At 41.2% G+C, this 17636-nt stretch overlaps 1 protein-coding gene across 9 annotated transcripts in view; it reads right to left on the bottom strand.

Moving 5' to 3' along the window:
- The window catches only part of TAFA5 (TAFA chemokine like family member 5), a 340202-nt gene that overhangs the window by 301431 nt on the left and 21135 nt on the right, over positions 1-17636 (bottom strand). The window lies entirely within an intron of this gene.

The raw sequence follows: 17636 nt of genomic DNA, 5'->3' as shown, positions 1-17636 counted from the left end.
TTGTGACTGAGAGGTTTCTACAATGCAGATAAGGGGGAAATCATTAATAGCTAGCACACAAATGTCAACCTTTTGCTTAACATAGCAAAGACTGGATAAATTGAGAGAAGCAGACTATTGATGAGAAAACTGAATAGTTAAAAAAAATCTACCTGCTGTGTCAAAATGTCAGATTTTGATAACCAGGTTGCTTCTTAGTAAAATGTTTGGAAAAAACAAGCACTTGCATGATTTTTTTGACAACATCACATCTTAGATAGCTGAACAGGAACTTGCTTTTGGATTGTGCAATAGGCCTTTCTTTTTGCAGGCTCAGAGAAGGAAAGAAACCTGCAAGAGAAGGAGCTAGTGATCATAAAGGGAATTCCTGTCCCATTGGCTGGCTGGTGGCACTTTTCTGGCCAATGAGCACGTGGCAGGGCCCAGAGCTGGATTTAGGGGTTCTGGGTGCCGCATCTTGGGGGTGCCACAACTATGATTTAGAACATGGGTAGGCAAACTAAGATCCGGGGGGCCGGATCCAGCCCAATCGCCTTCTAAATCCGGCCCGTGCACAGTCCGGGAATCAGCATGTTTTTACATGAGTAGAATGTGTACTTTTATTTAAAATGCATCTCTGGGTTATTTGTGGGGCATAGGAATTCGTTCATTATATTTTTTCAAAATATTTTTTTTAATTAAAAAAAATATTGGAATTTTATTTACAACATAACATAATCCCCCCACCCCCAATACACAATCCACCCTCATTAAACGTGAACATAACATACAGTAAGCAGAACATACAACAATACAAACAACGAAATAAAAGACTTCCTTTATCCTGTATCTGGCCTCCTTATTTACTTCTTATAAACTGTTTCCTTTATGAATAATGATTAAGATTTTTCTAATTATAACTTAAATATCCACAAAGTCTCCTGCAGACATTAATCGAAACAAGTCCAGGTATGTATTTTAGGCCACTGCTTTGTGAAGTATTCTCTGCATTTTCCCCATGCTTTTTGAAACTCTTGTCTAGTGTGATCTACCGGTATATTTTTCAAAATATAGTCCAGCCCCCCACAAGGTCTGAGGGACAATGGACTGGCCCCCTGCTGAAAAAGTTTGCTGACCCCTGAGTTAGAATGAAGTGCAGAAGTGGGGGGGGGATTTTGGCCCTGCACAGGACGCTGCTGAAATTTGGGACCCTCAAAGGTCTGCTGCTACTGCAGGGCCCCAGGCCAGAAAAGGTGATGTGTGAGCTTGTCTCTTTGCTGTATGGGGGTTTGTTTTCTTTTGGTCCACTCCAGCCACCGCCTTATGCAAGCCGGATAACTTCTAGGGTGGCAGGAACTCCTTCCTTATTTCAAACCAGAGGTGCAGGGAGGACAAGATGCCAAAACCAGCGGTGTGATGCAGGGATGGTTGGGTCGAGTTTGAGTGAGGGGCATGGGTGACAGCTACTGAGGAGACAGCCACAGGATCGGGAGGCAGCTGTACAAGGTATGGGATACTTTCCTCTTCCCCACTCCCCTTCGACTTTTCCCTTTACTAGCCTGAAATAGAGAGGAAAAGGGGCAGTGTCAAACCTCTTCTGCCCGGAGGCAGTACAGTGGTACCTCAGGTTACATACACTTCAGGTTACACACAGAGCCAGTGTGGTGTAGTGGTTAAGAGTGGTAGTCTCGTAATCTGGTGAACCGGGTTCGCGTCTCCGCTCCTCCACATGCAGCTGCTGGGTGACCTTGGGCTAGTCACACTTCTCTGAAGTCTCTCAGCCCCACTCACCTCACAGAGTGTTTGTTGTAGGGGAGGAAGGGAAAGGAGAATGTTAGCCGCTTTGAGACTCCTTCAGGTAGTGATAAAGTGGGGTATCAAATCCAAACTCTTCTTCTCTTCTTCTGCATACGCTTCAGCTTACAGACTCCGCTAACCCAGAAATAGTGCTTCAGGTTAAGAACTTTGCTTCAGGATGAGAACAGAAATCGGGCTCCTGCGGCGGCGCAGCAGCAGCTGGAGGCCCCATTAGCTAAAGTGGTGCTTCAGGTTAAGAACAGTTTCAGGTTAAGTACGGACCTCCGGAACGAATTAAGTACTTAACCTGAGGTACCACTGTACTAACATAAACACAGGGATATACAAGCAACATTTTCGTTGGATATTATCCTAGGAACTCAGCATTAGTTATTACAAACTTTTTTGGGGGGTGTGTGGCTTTTTAAAAAGATAAGAAATGCTAGAAATGCTCCCCCTGACTTTTTTTTTTTAGCTGCTCATTTCCTTGGAATGTCAGCACAACTTATACTGAATTCCTGTTTTGCATGCAGAGGAAATAACTGTTATTAACTTTTGGCAATCGAAATATCTTAGAGATAAAACTGCATGCTATGTGCAGTATTTTAACAAGCAGTGATTGCATGTTTTTGAGGCCCTGACTAATTGGAAAGAAACAAAGAATTCAATCACCTACACGTCAGAATGTTCTACCATTTAGGAATTTTCAAAAGAAGAAGAATAGTGGTTATGGGTTATTGGGGTTTTTTTCTTGGCAGAGAACACAAAATAGTTTGTCAGCACTCTTCTTTTGTTCAACTGCTTTGCCTTTTTATTCTCACAAACTAAGTATCTAAATTGCTTGATTATGGCTGCTGTAATATATAAACTACCAAAGGGCACAGACTATCCTGTTGTAAAGGAAGTACAGAACTGAAAGGCTAACTAAAAGTTGTTTCAAAGACAAGATGGTGTCTGCCTGTTTGTGAGAAACCAGAGATACAACAATCGTAAAACCAAGCATCGAAATTCATATCACTTTTGTGCTCTCAGAAAGCCTGGTAAATCTTCTGCGCTGCATACCAAATAATGCTTTGAAGGTTAAGTTCCTGGTTCGGGTTAGATCATGCACAGCACATGATTCTCATCTAGAGAATGGTCTTGGAAGTTCGAGGAAGAAGCAAATCTTCATATATTCTGGCCCTAAGTTGTAAATCCTCCCTACCAAACATGTATTCATGGACTAGCCAGATGACTGGTCCAAACATAAAATGAGCCTGGTATGTCTGACATCCATATCTAGTACAAAAAACACTGATCCACCTCTTGATGCTTTTTGAACATGTGTATGGAATGACATTGTGCAGTGTTCACACATGACTTTGTGAACAGTTTTCCAGTGATATATATAGCACTTTTTGAGTGAGACACTGAATTTGGAAGTAGAGCTTTCTTTTGAAAGAAGCAGTTTATAGGTCAAGTAAAAACACGCTGCGTGACTCTCTGAAAGAATAATATTAGAGAAAACATGCATGAAGGAGCTGCATTTATTCTGTACCATTATGAACTCCTCTAAATATTCAGTCTATGAAGGATTATTCATTCTCATATAGCTCAGCTCCCAGGATGTCATATAATCATTTTTTATTTGAAACTACTGAATTCTTCTTTTCTAATACTGCTGGGTTAGCTAATTTTAAAATGTATGTTTCGCAGCGTTAAAATGCTTCTTGACTACTCCAGCACTGATTTGCATTATTTTCTCCTGATAGACTAAGAATATCAACTGGAATGGACTTTTGGAAATGTACGGCAATTGAATACAAAAAGAAAACAGGTTTTTTGTAAACGTCTCGTTACCTGTTTTGTTTTGTTTTGTTCTTCCAATGTATTTCCCTAATTTGCTTTCCCTTACAGGCTAGCTTGAGAGCAACAAGTGTGTCTTAACTGCCTCAGCAGTGCTTGTGTAGCAGCTTAGCTTCCTAAGCTTTTAGTGGAAAACTAAAGTGCAGGAATTAATCTGGAGTGACTGCCTGCAAGAGAGAATATTCAAAAGGCATCCTGTGTTCTCCATGATACCTTTCAACTGCATTGTAAAAAAACACACAACCCAACAGCAACAGGAAGGTACCATCACCTCTGCAACCCTGTCAACATTCATTTCACAGGGGAAGCACATTCACAGACAAACCTTGCTAAATTCCACAATGCAACTTCTGTAAGTACAGACTCTCTACAAAAGCATTCAGACACTGAGCAAGCATTTCAGAACACCACAGGAAAGGGAGGGGGGAGTGGAAGTACAAATATTAACACAGAGAGTAGATTTAAGAATGTCTCTGCTGAAATCCTCTTTGCCAGGTCAGGAGGCAATAATTTCAATTATGATAAAAAGATAAAAAACCTCTACCGTGAGAGATGGAAAAACTGGGAAAGCCAAGTATGGATTTGGAACTTTTAGATAGCAAGTGTTCCCGCACAAATTGACTGTCTTGACATTGAAGATTTCTTTATAGGTTACCACCAGGCAACTTTCTACAGGTTAATTTGTATGCCGATGTGAACATGACCTGTACCTCTAGAATGCCTATAATAAGAATGTTCCATCTATCGGAACCTAAGTGCCATTTTGACAGCATTCAACAAATATTTTTTTAAAAAAACATTTGGAATGGTTCAAGGCTCACAGCCAATGTTCCTACCGTTCTGTTTTGCTTGTTTAAAGTAAAATTCTTCATTAAAGATTTAGGTTTTCAGCAAATGAAAAACATATGTATCAGACTGGTGGGAAGGACTAGTGAGGGTTTATTTTTATTTTTTGTACAGGGCATCTATCCAGGGTTATTTGGATGGAAAATCATATGGCATTCTATGAAAATTAACTGTTCTTTCTAAATTTACACCTATACATATAAATTAGTTAAGGCACCTTAATGTAATGTAGTGGATTGATATGTAAACAATAAGCCAATGAACACTGGGTTGGAACCGGCTTTCCCTGCTACTGATAGACATGTCATCAACCCTGGCTGCTATTGAAGGCACAGGCACGGGACCAGTAGGAAAACGTTGTGACTCCTAAGACTGCAATTCAATATGTGCTTTCTTGGGAGTAAGTCCTACTTGCATTGGATTAAGCAGCCTATGATAAAATAATTATACCTGTCTCCTCCCTACAGGTGATGCATTATTACTACATGTAAAGATTAATTAAAATCAGGAGGGATGCAGCCAGGACTGGATTTAGGTTTGATGAGGCCCTAAGCTACTGAAGGTAAAGGGGCCCTTTATATGTCCAGATGTCCTTTGTCAACAACAAATTGTCACTGGTTTTTTTGTGTTGAATATATGCTATATGGTAATTTATGGACCTAAGAGGTATCTAAAGCCATTTGCACCTCACAAAATATGTACATCATAGGAGCCTACACAACACGAAACACTGTTGCTGCATGTCGGTTTTATTTTATTTGTTTTTTATACAGTGGTACCTCAGGGAACGCGGGTGGCGCTGTGGGTAAAACGTCAGCGCCTAGGACCTGCCAATCGCATGGTCAGCGGTTCGAATCCCCGCGGCGGGGTGCGCTCCCGTTGCTCGGTCCCAGCGCCTGCCAACCTAGCAGTTTGAAAGCACCCCCGGGTGCAAGTAAATAAATAGGGCGTTTCCGTGTGTGGCTCTGGCTTGCCAGAGTAGCTTCGTCACGCTGGCCACGTGACCCGGAAGTGTCTGCGGACAGCGCTGGCTCCCGGCCTCTAGAGTGAGATGAGCGCACAACCCTAGAGTCTGTCAAGACTGGCCCGTACGGGCAGGGGTACCTTTACCTTGGGTTACAGATGTTTCAGGTTACAGACTCCGCTAACCCAGAAATATTACCTCAGGTTAAGAACTTTGCTTCAGGAGGAGAACAGAAATCGTGCTCTGGTGGCGCAGCAGCAGCGGGAGGCCCCATTAGCTAAAGTGGTGCTTCAGGTTAAGAACGGGCCTCCAGAACGAATTAAGTACTTAACACGAGGTACCACTGTATTATATTTTGGAAATGTACATCCAGTTGTTTTTTTTCCTTTACATTTTTTGGGGGCCCCCAAGAGAGTGGGCCCCTAAGCTATAGCTTGTTTAGCATATACGTAAATCCGGTGCTGGATGCAGCTTTCTAAAGGAGTTAGAAAGGGAGAAAAACAGAACAAGTTGCTCCTTCCTCTTGCCTGCTCTAAGTTTGCAATTAGCTGTCCACCCCTCCAACCACCACTGTAGTCATTTTCCATTTTCTGTTACTTATTTCCCCCCTTCCCAGGACAAGCTACAACCCTAGATAATACCTGCAGTAAATGATCCATTTCTATTCCACCCACAATTCACTTCATTGTCTATTATAAGCTTATCTAATACCGCCATACATATTACAAGATAAATAGACAGCAGAAATGTCTTCTAATGGACACATTAACAAAACCTTAGCTGAGGAGTAATGACCAATAGAGGTTTGTAAATTCCACAGTGATATGCCACATATGCATATGTCCATGTTAATTAATGCAGAATTATCACCGGTGTGCATTAGCACAGTTTCTTATGCAAAGTGTGGTATTCTGATGTAAACACAAGTCCAAAATAGTTATGTAGCACAGTAGTGTTTCGTCCACAGAAAATATTGAAAGGAGGGCTATTATGTTTTCCTGGAAGTTGCTTTTTATAAGGTACAAACAACAGGTTGTTGTTGTTGTTTAGTTGTTTAGTCGTGTCCGACTCTTCGTGACCCCATGGACCAGAGCATGCCAGGCACTCCAGTCTTCCACTGCCTCCCGCAGCTTGGTCAAACTCATGCTGGTAACTTTGAGAACACTGTCCAACCATCTCATCCTCTGTCAGCCCCTTCTCCTTGTGCCCTCAATTTTTCCCAACATCAGGGTCTTTTCCAGGGAGTCTTATCTTCTCATGAGGTGGCCAAAGTATTGGAGCCTAAGCTTCAGGATCTGTCCTACAAGTGAGCACTCAGGGCTGATTTCATAGAATCATAGAATCCTAGAGTTGGAAGAGACCACAAGGGCCATCGAGTCCAACCCCCTGCCAAGCAGGAAACACCATCAGAGCACTCCTGACATATGGTTGTCAAGCCTCTGCTTAAAGACCTCCAAAGAAGGAGACTCCACCACACTCCTTGGCAGCAAATTCCACTGTCAAACAGCTCTTACTCTCAGGAAGTTCTTCCTAATGTTTAGGTGGAATCTTCTTTCTTGTAGTTTGGATCCATTGCTCCGTGTCCGCTTCTCTGGAGCAGCAGAAAACAACCTTTCTCCCTCCTCTATGTGACATCCTTTTATATATTTGAACATGGCTATCATATCACCCCTTAACCTCCTCTTCTCCAGGCTAAACATGCCCAGCTCCCTTAGCCGTTCCTCATAAGGCATCGTTTCCAGGCCTTTGACCATTTTGGTCGCCCTCCTCTGGACACGTTCCAGTTTGTCAGTGTCCTTCTTGAACTGTGGTGCCCAGAACTGGACACAGTACTCCAGGTGAGGTCTGACCAGAGCAGAATACAGTGGCGCTATTACTTCCCTTGATCTAGATGCTATACTCCTATTGATGCAGCCCAGAATTGCATTGGCTTTTTTTAGCTGCTGCGTCACACTGTTGGCTCATGTCAAGTTTGTGGTCAACCAAGACTCCTAGATCCTTTTCACATGTACTGCTCTCAAGCCAGGTGTCACCCATCTTGTATTTGTGCCTCTCATATTTTTTTGCCCAAGTGCAATACTTTACATTTCTCCCTGTTAAAATTCATCTTGTTTGTTTTGGCCCAGTTCTCTAATCTGTCAAGTTCGTTTTGAAGTGTGATCCTGTCCTCTGGGTTGTTAGCCACCCCTCCCAGTTTGGTGTCATGTGCAAATTTGATCAGGATGCCCTTGAGTCCATCATCCAAGTCGTTGATAAAGATGTTGAATAAGACCGGGCCCAAGACAGAACCCTGTGGCACCCCACTAGTCACTCTTCTCCAGGATGAAGAGGAATCATTGATGAGCACCCTTTGGGTTTGGTCAGTCAGCGAGTTACAAATCCACTGAGTGGTAGCATAGTCAAGACCACATTTTAGCAGCTTCTTTACAAGAATATCATGGGGCACCTTGTCAAATGCCTTGCTGAAATCAAGGTAGGCTACATCCACTGCGTTCCCTTCATCTACCAGGCTTGTAATTCTGCCCAAAAACGAGATCAGGTTAGTCTGACATGACTTATTTTTCAGAAATCCATGCTGACTATTGGTGATCACAGCATTCCTTTCTAGGTGCTCACAGACTGTTTGCTTAATGATCTGCTCCAGAATCTTCCCTGGTATTGATGTCAGACTGACTGGGCGGTAATTATTTGGGTCCTCTCTTTTCCCCTTTTTGAAAATAGGGACATTTGCCCTCCTCCAGTCTGCCGGGACTTCGCCTGTTCTCCAGGAATTCTCAAAGATGACTGCCAGTGGTTCTGAGATCACATCTGCCAGTTCTTTTAATACTGTTGGATGCAGTTCATCTGGCCCTGGAGACTTGAATACATCTAAACTAGCCAAGTATTCTTGTACTATCTCCTTAGTTATTCTGGGCTGTGTTTCCTCTGCTGAATTATTTGCTCCAAATTCTTCAGGTTGGGCATTGTTTTCTTTCAGAATGGATAGCTTTGATCTTCTTGCAGTCCTCCAGCACCATAATTCTAAAGCACCAATTCTTCGGAGATCAGCCTTCTTTATGGTCCAGTTCTCACTTCCATACATCACTACTAGGAAAACCATAGCTTTAACTATACGAACCTTTGTTGTCAAGGTGATGTATTTGCTTTTTAAGATGCTGTCTTGGTTTGTCATTGCTTTTCTCCCAAGAAGCAGGAGTATTTTAATTTCATGACTGTTGTCACCATCTGCAGTGATCATGGAGCCCAAGAAAGTAAAATCTCTCACTGCCTCCATTTCTTCCCCTTCTATTTGCCAGGAAGTGATGGGACCAGTGGCCATGATTTTAGTTTTTTTGATGTTGAGCTTTAGACCATATTTTGGGCTCTCCTCTTTCACTCTCATTAAGAGGTTCTTTAATTCCTCCTCACTTTCTGCCATCAAAGTTGTGTCATCTGCATATCTGAGGTTGTTGATATTTCTTCTGGCAATCTTAATTCCAGTTTTGGATTCATCCACTCCAGCCTTTCACTTGATAAATTCTGCATATAAGTTAAATAAGCAGGGAGACAATATACAGACTTGTCGTACTCCTTTCCCAATTTTGAACCAATCAGTTCTTCAAAACAGCAGGTAATACGCATCTATTCACTTTTCAACTGACATACATAGCATGTATATACTCTGTACTAAAGAACAAAACACTTTGCAACAAGGAAATTCTAATACTTCACTAATTATTTGTATGTTCACCATTGTGCTTATGGGTATAGAAGGGTGGCTATAAGATGTGCAGTGGCAATGCAAATATTCTTTCGGCAAATACATTATAAGATTTCCTCTGAAGTGATAGAGTTCATATACATTTCCATGATATGTCATCAATGTTCACTTAACTTTCATTGTCACAATAGAATGAGTCAATGCCTTCTTTGCTTGTAGTCTTCTTCTTGGTGGCATAGTTGGTGGATCTGTTTCTGTTCTGTTAACTACGCCTCAAAGGACTAGAAGTGGCATGAAGTACAGAGCAATGTAATTTTGTTGCCATCCAAATCATGCAGAGGGACTTTTCGGTAATGGCGTCCGCCCTGTGGAATACTCTCCCTTCAGATGTCAAGGAAATAAACAACTACGTATCTACTTTTAGAAGATTTCTGAAGGCAGCCCAGTTTAGGGAAGTTTTTTTAATGTTTGATTCTATTATTAATATTCTGTTGGGAGCCACCCAGGGTGGCTGGAGAGGTCCGGCAAGATAGATAGGGTATAAATAATAAATTGTTGTTGTTGTTGTTGCAAATTTGCTGGATCCAAGCTTAAAACCAAGAAATGTAAGAGATTCTAGAACTGCTTCGGCATTTGACTGGATTACAAAACAAGCAGCATGCTTAGGACCCTGATATTTGAAAAGCATTTTCAAATGTTACAGAGTACATAACATCTTCAGTTCTTTGGCCAAGGAATGCAATATGGGATTCTGTGAAGGATATTCATCCTGCAATGTAGTGGTAAGGTCTTATCCTAACACGGTCTCTGACTCCTCTTGTTTATTTCAGATTCATTCATATTTTGCAGCATGTGGAAAAAACTGGTCTATGTTTTGAAATGCACAAAATTAAGAAATAAACTGTGAAAGGGTAGTAGCTCAATTCAGTCTGGGCTAACCTTCAGTTCTTAGAAGTCCGTATTACTATGAAGAAACAGAAACTGGTAGTGAAAGCTTAGAAAATGAGACGGATTAAATTTTACGTAGTGTTCATGAGTTTTGCTTCCACTCGGCTCTTTCTGTCTCTCTTTGTATGCTTGAGACTCTGTAGGACTAGCGAAGACATAAGAATTTTCAGAATAAATAAAAATTTTACTGGAATGTTGATGGTTTCTGTTTTTATTGTTTTTTGCCTACTCCTCATAAACTGCCAGACCAAAACAATGCTAGGTTCCTTGCAGTCGGCAGCTTGTGGCTCCATACGTAACAAAAAAGTGTACTCTTAATATGCTGGAAACATATTAGACCAAATTGTACATCATGAATTGTATGCTTCTTAATCATAACAAAGTGACTTCCAATATATAAAGAGCACTTTGAAAAACAAGTATTGCATTCCTCCTCCCCGAATTTTCCCTTCCCCTCTCCCCGCAAAAAAATGCTTTAGAGGCAAAAGCTTCAGAATGGCTTAAAATTTCTGGAAATTTTACATCTCTACACCATTGATAGTTATGGAAAAGAGGACATTTAAGCCAAGCAATACACACCTGCTGACACTTGCTGATCTATACAATCTGTTCTACACAACTATTAAAGGTTCCAGAGCCTTGACATTTCTCCCCTCCCCGCTGGCTACTGTAAATAGAGCTAAGGTAATTCTAACAAATTAGTAATGAAATTTATTAAACATTTTCTTTCTTTAGTTTTCCGAGCACAATTCAAAGTGTTGGTGCTGACCTTTAAAGCCCTAAATGGCCTTGGTCCATTATATCTGAAGGAGTGTCTCCACCCCCATCATTCTACCCAGACACTGAGGTCCAGTGCCGAGGGCCTTCTAATGGTTCCCTCGCTGCGAGAAGCAAAGCTACAGGGAACCAGGCAGAGGGCCTTCTCGGCAGTGGCACCTGCCCTGTGGAACGCCCTCCCACCAGATGTCAAAGAGAAAAACAACTACCATAGTTTTAGAAGACATCTGAAGGCAGCCCTGTTTAGGGAAGCTTTTAATGTTTGATGCATTACTGTATTTTAATATTTTGTTGGAAGCCGCCCAGAGTGGCTGGGGAAGCCCAGCCAGATGGGCGGGGTATAAATAAAAAATTATTGTTGTTGTTGTTGTTGGTTCTCAGAACCCAAATTTGCTTCTGGGGGCTGCTTTAATCAACTAACTCAAGATGCCAACTCTTCCCACTCTAGGAACCCAGTAAGGGTTGGGAGGGTGCCTATAGAAAAATGCCAGATTTTGCAATATCAAGATGGAAATATTAGAAACTTCTGAACCTAGCAACTCCGGTTATTTTAATCAGCTTAACATCATGCCACCCAAGACGTGCTCGTCAGATAAATATTTTTATCTTTTGCCTTCTGTTTCCACATTTGACAGTTCTTTTAGGTTTTTCTCTTTCTGTACAGGCAACTCCCTGTTTGCAAGGGAGTTGCATTTGTGGGGGTTGCATCTGAGGTCATTGTGCACTTGCATGAAATCAGAAGCCCACTGAAAAAACTTGCAAACACCCTGTTCCATCCCCACCCAACCTCCACTCCACCCCCAGCCAGCCTTTTAGTGACGTTTCGGTGACAGCTTGATTAAATTTCCAGGGCACTTCTGGGTTTGCCGCTGTGTGTGTGTGTGCAATTGCGCACATATCAGCTGCACCTAAAATGAGAGTTGCATATACTTAGCAGTTAAATTTCATGTTTAGATTTAAATGTACCAGACTGGTGTATACTGCAGGTTTAAAATGATCCTATGCGCAAAAATGCTCTAGAAGATCCTTAACGTTAAGTTGCAGACCACCACAGGATACAATATAAAGATACATTGCATACGAAAAGTGTTAAATGTCTCACACTAAATTAGCAATCATTCACAATTGATCTATCCTCATGATACTGGATCTGGTTATCGTAGATGAGTATTTCAATCAGAATTATCATCATGCTCTAGTTCACTAGCTGAAGTCGGGGGGGGGGGGGAATGTATTAGCCTGTTACTGACAGGCTTAACTACAAAGATTATGCCAAGCTGTTCTTAACGAGCTAGATTCCAATATCCTATTCGATAAATTTAGCTTTATCCTTTTTTTGGAAAAAGTGTAAATTGGCTTCCAATGTATCATATAAATAATTGCAGTTTGATACAGATTTCATGAAATTAACTCTATTGTGGATACATCTCTTGGGAACATTTGGGCTTTTTTGTTTACATACAATACATATTTTGTGTTACAATACATCATCTGCAACTTATTGTCTTATGAATGCCTATAAAAATGGTTGCCATAGGCAGCAGGAAAAGAGGTGAGGGTGATCTGTACTGGTGAGTACTGTCTCTCTCACACAAAAATCACTGGGGTTTGTTTTGCAAGGGGTCTATATAAAGAGCCATAGAATCGTAGAATTGTAGAGTTGGTCTAGTCCAGCCCCCCCCCCCCAATATGGGACTGAACTTGAAATCTTGGTATTATTAGCACCATGCTCTAATTAACCAAACAATCCAGGCTGACACTCCATAGAAGAAGGATATATTTTAGCTTTTTTTTTTCCAAAACAAGAAATATGACCTTGCTCTCTCTCACACTCACTCACACATACAGGTTCGTTTGTCTTTTGAGAAAAGGAGTATATTCTAAGATGAAAGAAGGGAGGACTTTGTCGATATGTCACCCTGAGCGAAGACACAATTTGGCACCCCCTAAATATTATTAATTTATTAATATTGTTATTTTGCACCCTGTGTGATGGGATCAGTCATTGTCTTGTTGGCCTGTGTGTATGATAAAGGGCTAAAGGCATCCTCCTTAGTTTGTCCCCATGATAGTTTTTCTACTAGGGTAGTTTCCCATACAGTTTGGTTCCAGTGGTCCATGGACACTCCAGATAAGTCCCTCCAGTGTTTGGTTATGTATCAGGATTCCAGGTTCCCGGCTTGATGACACAGTAAGCGTAGGTACAGTGGTACCTCGGATTAAGAACTTAATTTGTTCTGGAGGTCCGTTCTTAACTTGAAACTGTTCTTAACCTGAGGTACCACTTTAGCTAATGGGGCCTCCCGCTGCCGACACGCGATTTCTGTTCTCACCCTGAAGCAAAGTTCTTAACCCGAGGTACTATTTCTGGGTTAGCGGAGTCTGTAACCTGAAGCATCTGTAACCCGAGGTACCACTGTAATTAAAAAGGAGGATTTATTGCAAAAATAAACAGATAGCTCCAGATGGCTCTAACGAAGCTGCCGATATTCTCACTCAAGATGACCCTTCTGAAGACTCTATCTGGTTCCTACAGAAGATATTGAACCTTCACCCCTTAGGTCCCTTGTTTTGCTTCCTGTCTAGCAGCCCTCCCATTCGCTGGCTCTTCGGACTTATTGGATCAGCTCCAACCTCTTCCTGTTCTGAAAGACTGTCTCTGTGTCTGTTCGCACCTGTTTGAGCTTCCTAAGAGCTTTGGCTGTGTTCCAGCCCGCTCTCAGTTGTTCCCTTGCCAACTGGCCATCCAAGGTCAGAGGGATTCGATGATAGCAGCTCTGGCCTCTGCTCAGCCTGCGTCAAATCTTAACCTCTCTGTTCCTGCCCGTATTCTGCAGCTGGCTGTAAAGTTCTGGGAGATGGCTCATTCCTGACATCATGACACTCCTAGCTGCTGAGAGTGACTTATAAGTTCTAGTTTTTAATGAGAAGTCCAATCTATCTTGCAAAGAGGTGTTAAGCTGCTAGCAAGAAGTAGAAACTCTGTAAAGGAAAAGCTGGTGACTGCTTGATTATTCAACTCATTTTCTAGATGCTCTTATGCTAATCTGCCAGAAACAAAACTGAAAGGCACGTTATCACCTTGTTCACTTGCCAGAGCAAAGATCATCTGGCTAGTGGCATCATTGTTCCTGCTCTGAAAAAGTCCAGTAACTGCATTTTTCCTCCACTACTCCGCTGTCATATACAGTCGTACCTTGGAAGTCAAACAGCTTAGATCCCGAACGTTTTGGCTGCCGAACGTCGCAAACCCAGAAGTGACTGTTCTGGTTTGTGAACTCTTTTTGGAAGCTGAATATCAGACAGGGCTTCTGTGGCTTCTGATTGGCTACAGGATCTCCCTGCAGCCAATCAGAAACCGTGCTTTGGTCTTTGAATGTTTTGGAAGTCGAACGCACTTCCGGAACGGATTCTGTTCAACTTCCAACATAAAACCATATCTGTTGTTCATTAAAATAACAGAAGTCAACCTGTGCAAGATTCAAAATGGATTTCAATTTCATCTTTGTCAAAGTATTTTCAGGAAAGAAAATTTAACGAAGTCACCTTGAGATATTAACCAACCCCATGGTTAAAACTGCATTAAGATTGAGAGCAAATCTCTAAAGGACCTCAAGGTGAGATTCTATCTTCTTTGTTATTTTATGGCAGGTTTTGATATTTATCATGAAACTTAAAGATGTTTACAGAGAATATAAGACTCAGAGACTATAAGACTCAATACCACTACTTGCTTTTGCAAATTATAACTCATCTGCTTAGAAACAGATAGTGTTGGAAATCTAACAAATGAATCACTATCCTGACTACTCAGGTACTAATGCACAATTATTTATACCTGTTAATTCTCTTGAAAGCATTGTCACATTTGAGACCAACATGGAAAAAGTCATTTAACATCAGCTCTTGGACAGAACTGACCAAGGAGCTGGTTAGGTAGGCTAAGGTGTGCTAATGAATTACACCTACCATAGGGGTACGGGATTTTTAGGGTTGCACTCCGCCATAGGCAGTTTTCTGAGGGTACCCATGCCATTGACAGTGTAGCAAAAGTCAAAAGTGGAAGAGGGTTAGAGGCAAATGTGGGTGGAAGAACAGATGCAACTCTTACCTTTGTGCAGTAGGTTACATTTCTGCATACAAAAGTAAGGTGATCTTTACACACACACTCCATCCTTCATCTAGACAAGCAAGAGCATTATCTTTTTTATAATATTTTTTATTCATTTTCAAATACAAATTTATACAACCATATCACAATTTATCACAAATTCTTCTTTTTTTTGGGACTTCCCTCAGTTTCTCTGCCAATCTTCCGTTTTAATTTTTTTAATTTACGCATTTCCTAATTTTAATATTGCCTTTGAATATACCCTCCCCAGTCTTATTCCCTTTTTTACAATGTTCCTTATATTTTCACAGAACATCTTGAAAGCCTACAAGCGTTGTCTGTTAATCACATATACTTTTCAGATAATCTGTAAATTTTCCCCAGTCCTCGATGAACTTATGGTCTCGCAAATATCGAATCTTCCCTGTTAATTTATCCAGTTCTGCAAAGTCCATCCAAGCAAGAGCATTATCACTGTGCAAGGATAATCCTCCGGGGCAGGGGCTTCAAGAAGGGTGTGGAGGAGGATCAGTGAGGGGCAAAGCTTCAGGAGACAGGTGTGACCTGGGGAAAGTCTCAGGGAGAGGGCTGGAGGATTGCATTGCCAGGCCTAAGGTTATTCACCCCTTATCTAAGATACAGTGGTACCTCAGGTTAAGTACTTAATTCGTTCCGGAGGTCCATACTTAACCTGAAACTGTTCTTAACCTGAAGCACCACTTTAGCGAATGGGGCCTCCTGCTGCTGCCGCGCCGCCGGAGCACGATTTCTATTCTTAACCTGAAGCACTATTTCTGGGTTAGCGGAGTCTGTAACCTGAAGAGTATGTGTAATGGCCTTAGGGGTTGCTTGTGCGTAAGTTACCGCCGCTCTGGGCTAGGTTGCCTGGTTAAACCGTTTCTCTCTGGACAGCCATCCACTCCGTGGCTGTTCAGTCACTGGCAGAATCTGTCAGTGGGCGTTTCTTGAACCTCTTCCAGCAAAGAAGTTCTTTGATGCCAAGTTGCCGCCTATTTTCCCTGCGCGGAAGTCTTCTGCGCAGGGTGGGTGTGGGCAGCAGAGGACCTGTGCTCTCCTCGCTGGTCTCCTGCGAAGAGTCCTGGAGCCTCCTCTCTGCTTCCCCCATCGGCCCCCCTCTATCCCTGGTGTTGCGCTGATTTTCTTCCCCAGCCGGAGACCTGCCTCTCTCCCTGCTTGGCCCCTCTCCAGCATCGCTGTGGAGCCTCGCCTCCTCCTCTAGTTCCGATGGCAGTTCCCTGACAGTATGTAACCTGAAGCGTATGTAACCTGAGGTACCAATGTATTGGTTGGGGTTTTTTTGGTTTTGGTTTTTTAAAATAATCTTTATTCGTTTCAATTTTAAAAAAGGAAGTTTATATATACAACAGTATTCAGTACAAAAGCTGGAATGAAGAAGAAAAAGGAAAATAAGGAAAAACAAGTACATAATTTTATACAATTTTTCTGTTCGAATATAATAACAAATTGTCCTTTATGTTCATACAAATACAATTTTGTAAAAAGAAGGAAAAAAGACAAAAAAAGATTTCTATAAACTTTAAAAAGACTTCCAAAAATTGTCGTTTACTGTGTCTATTCTTTCTTTTATAACGCACAGCCTCATATTACATTCAGTTATCTTCATATGTCCTAACATAATATTATTTACACTTTTTGTTTTACAAGATCAGTCTAGTTCTGCCAAGAGAATTTCACTCTTATAATGATTTTCTAAAGTATTCTTTAAATATTCTCCATTCCTTGTAGACTCTCTGTTTCATGTTGTTTCTTACTCTTCCTGACAACTGAAGGTATTCTCTCATTGGAGCTTGCCACTCTACTATTGTGGGAACAGTTTTGTTCTTCCAGTTCGTTGCCACTAATATTCTGGCTGCCGTTGATGCATAACATAAATAGAGGACTGATATTTTTACTTATCTCTGATGGCAACATGCCTAGAAGGAAGTCTTCTGGTCTCTTTTTAAAATCAATTTTAAATAACTTTTTAAGTTCATCATAGATGTTATTCCAGAAATCTTGGATAGCTCAACAATTCTACCACATATGTAAATAAGACCCAGTCTCTTTCTTATATCTCCAGCAAGTCGGTGATCTGTTTTTATACATTTTTGCAAGTTTTGCTGGGGTATGATGCCATCTGTATAGCATTTTCATAATCTAAGATATTGTAATAGATCTGTGGTGCTACATGTTTAGGGTCAGTAAATATTAGGATTCAATTAGAACTTGTACATTATAACTGGGATATCACGGTCACAATGTGCATTACAAAGGGGCTTATGCAAAGGCATTTGAGACAGATGTAAATGAGGAACACATATTTCTCAGATACAATTGTGGAATTTACTCCCCAGGAGACTTGCGTGGTACCAACCTTATTAAAGTATCAAGCAGAACATACTAAACATGTATTCATGTTTTGTCAGTATGCTGTTTTGTTTTAGCATATTACACATTATAACCATCTTAATATATACAATTTTTTAATGATTATAAATAGTTAAATAAATATTTCCTGATTTGGGAAAGTTTAATGTATGATTATTAAATATTTTCTTCTACAATTTTTTTTAAAAAACAGAGTCATTATTTTCTTGTTTTGTTTTTAAACGATTTGTTTAGGGTTTGCTACTTTTAACTGCACTGTG

This window comes from Podarcis filfolensis, assembly GCF_964270895.1.
Source record: "Podarcis filfolensis genome assembly, chromosome: 10".
Taxonomy (NCBI): domain Eukaryota; kingdom Metazoa; phylum Chordata; class Lepidosauria; order Squamata; family Lacertidae; genus Podarcis; species Podarcis filfolensis.
This window is presented reverse-complemented; position numbering and strand designations above follow the sequence as displayed.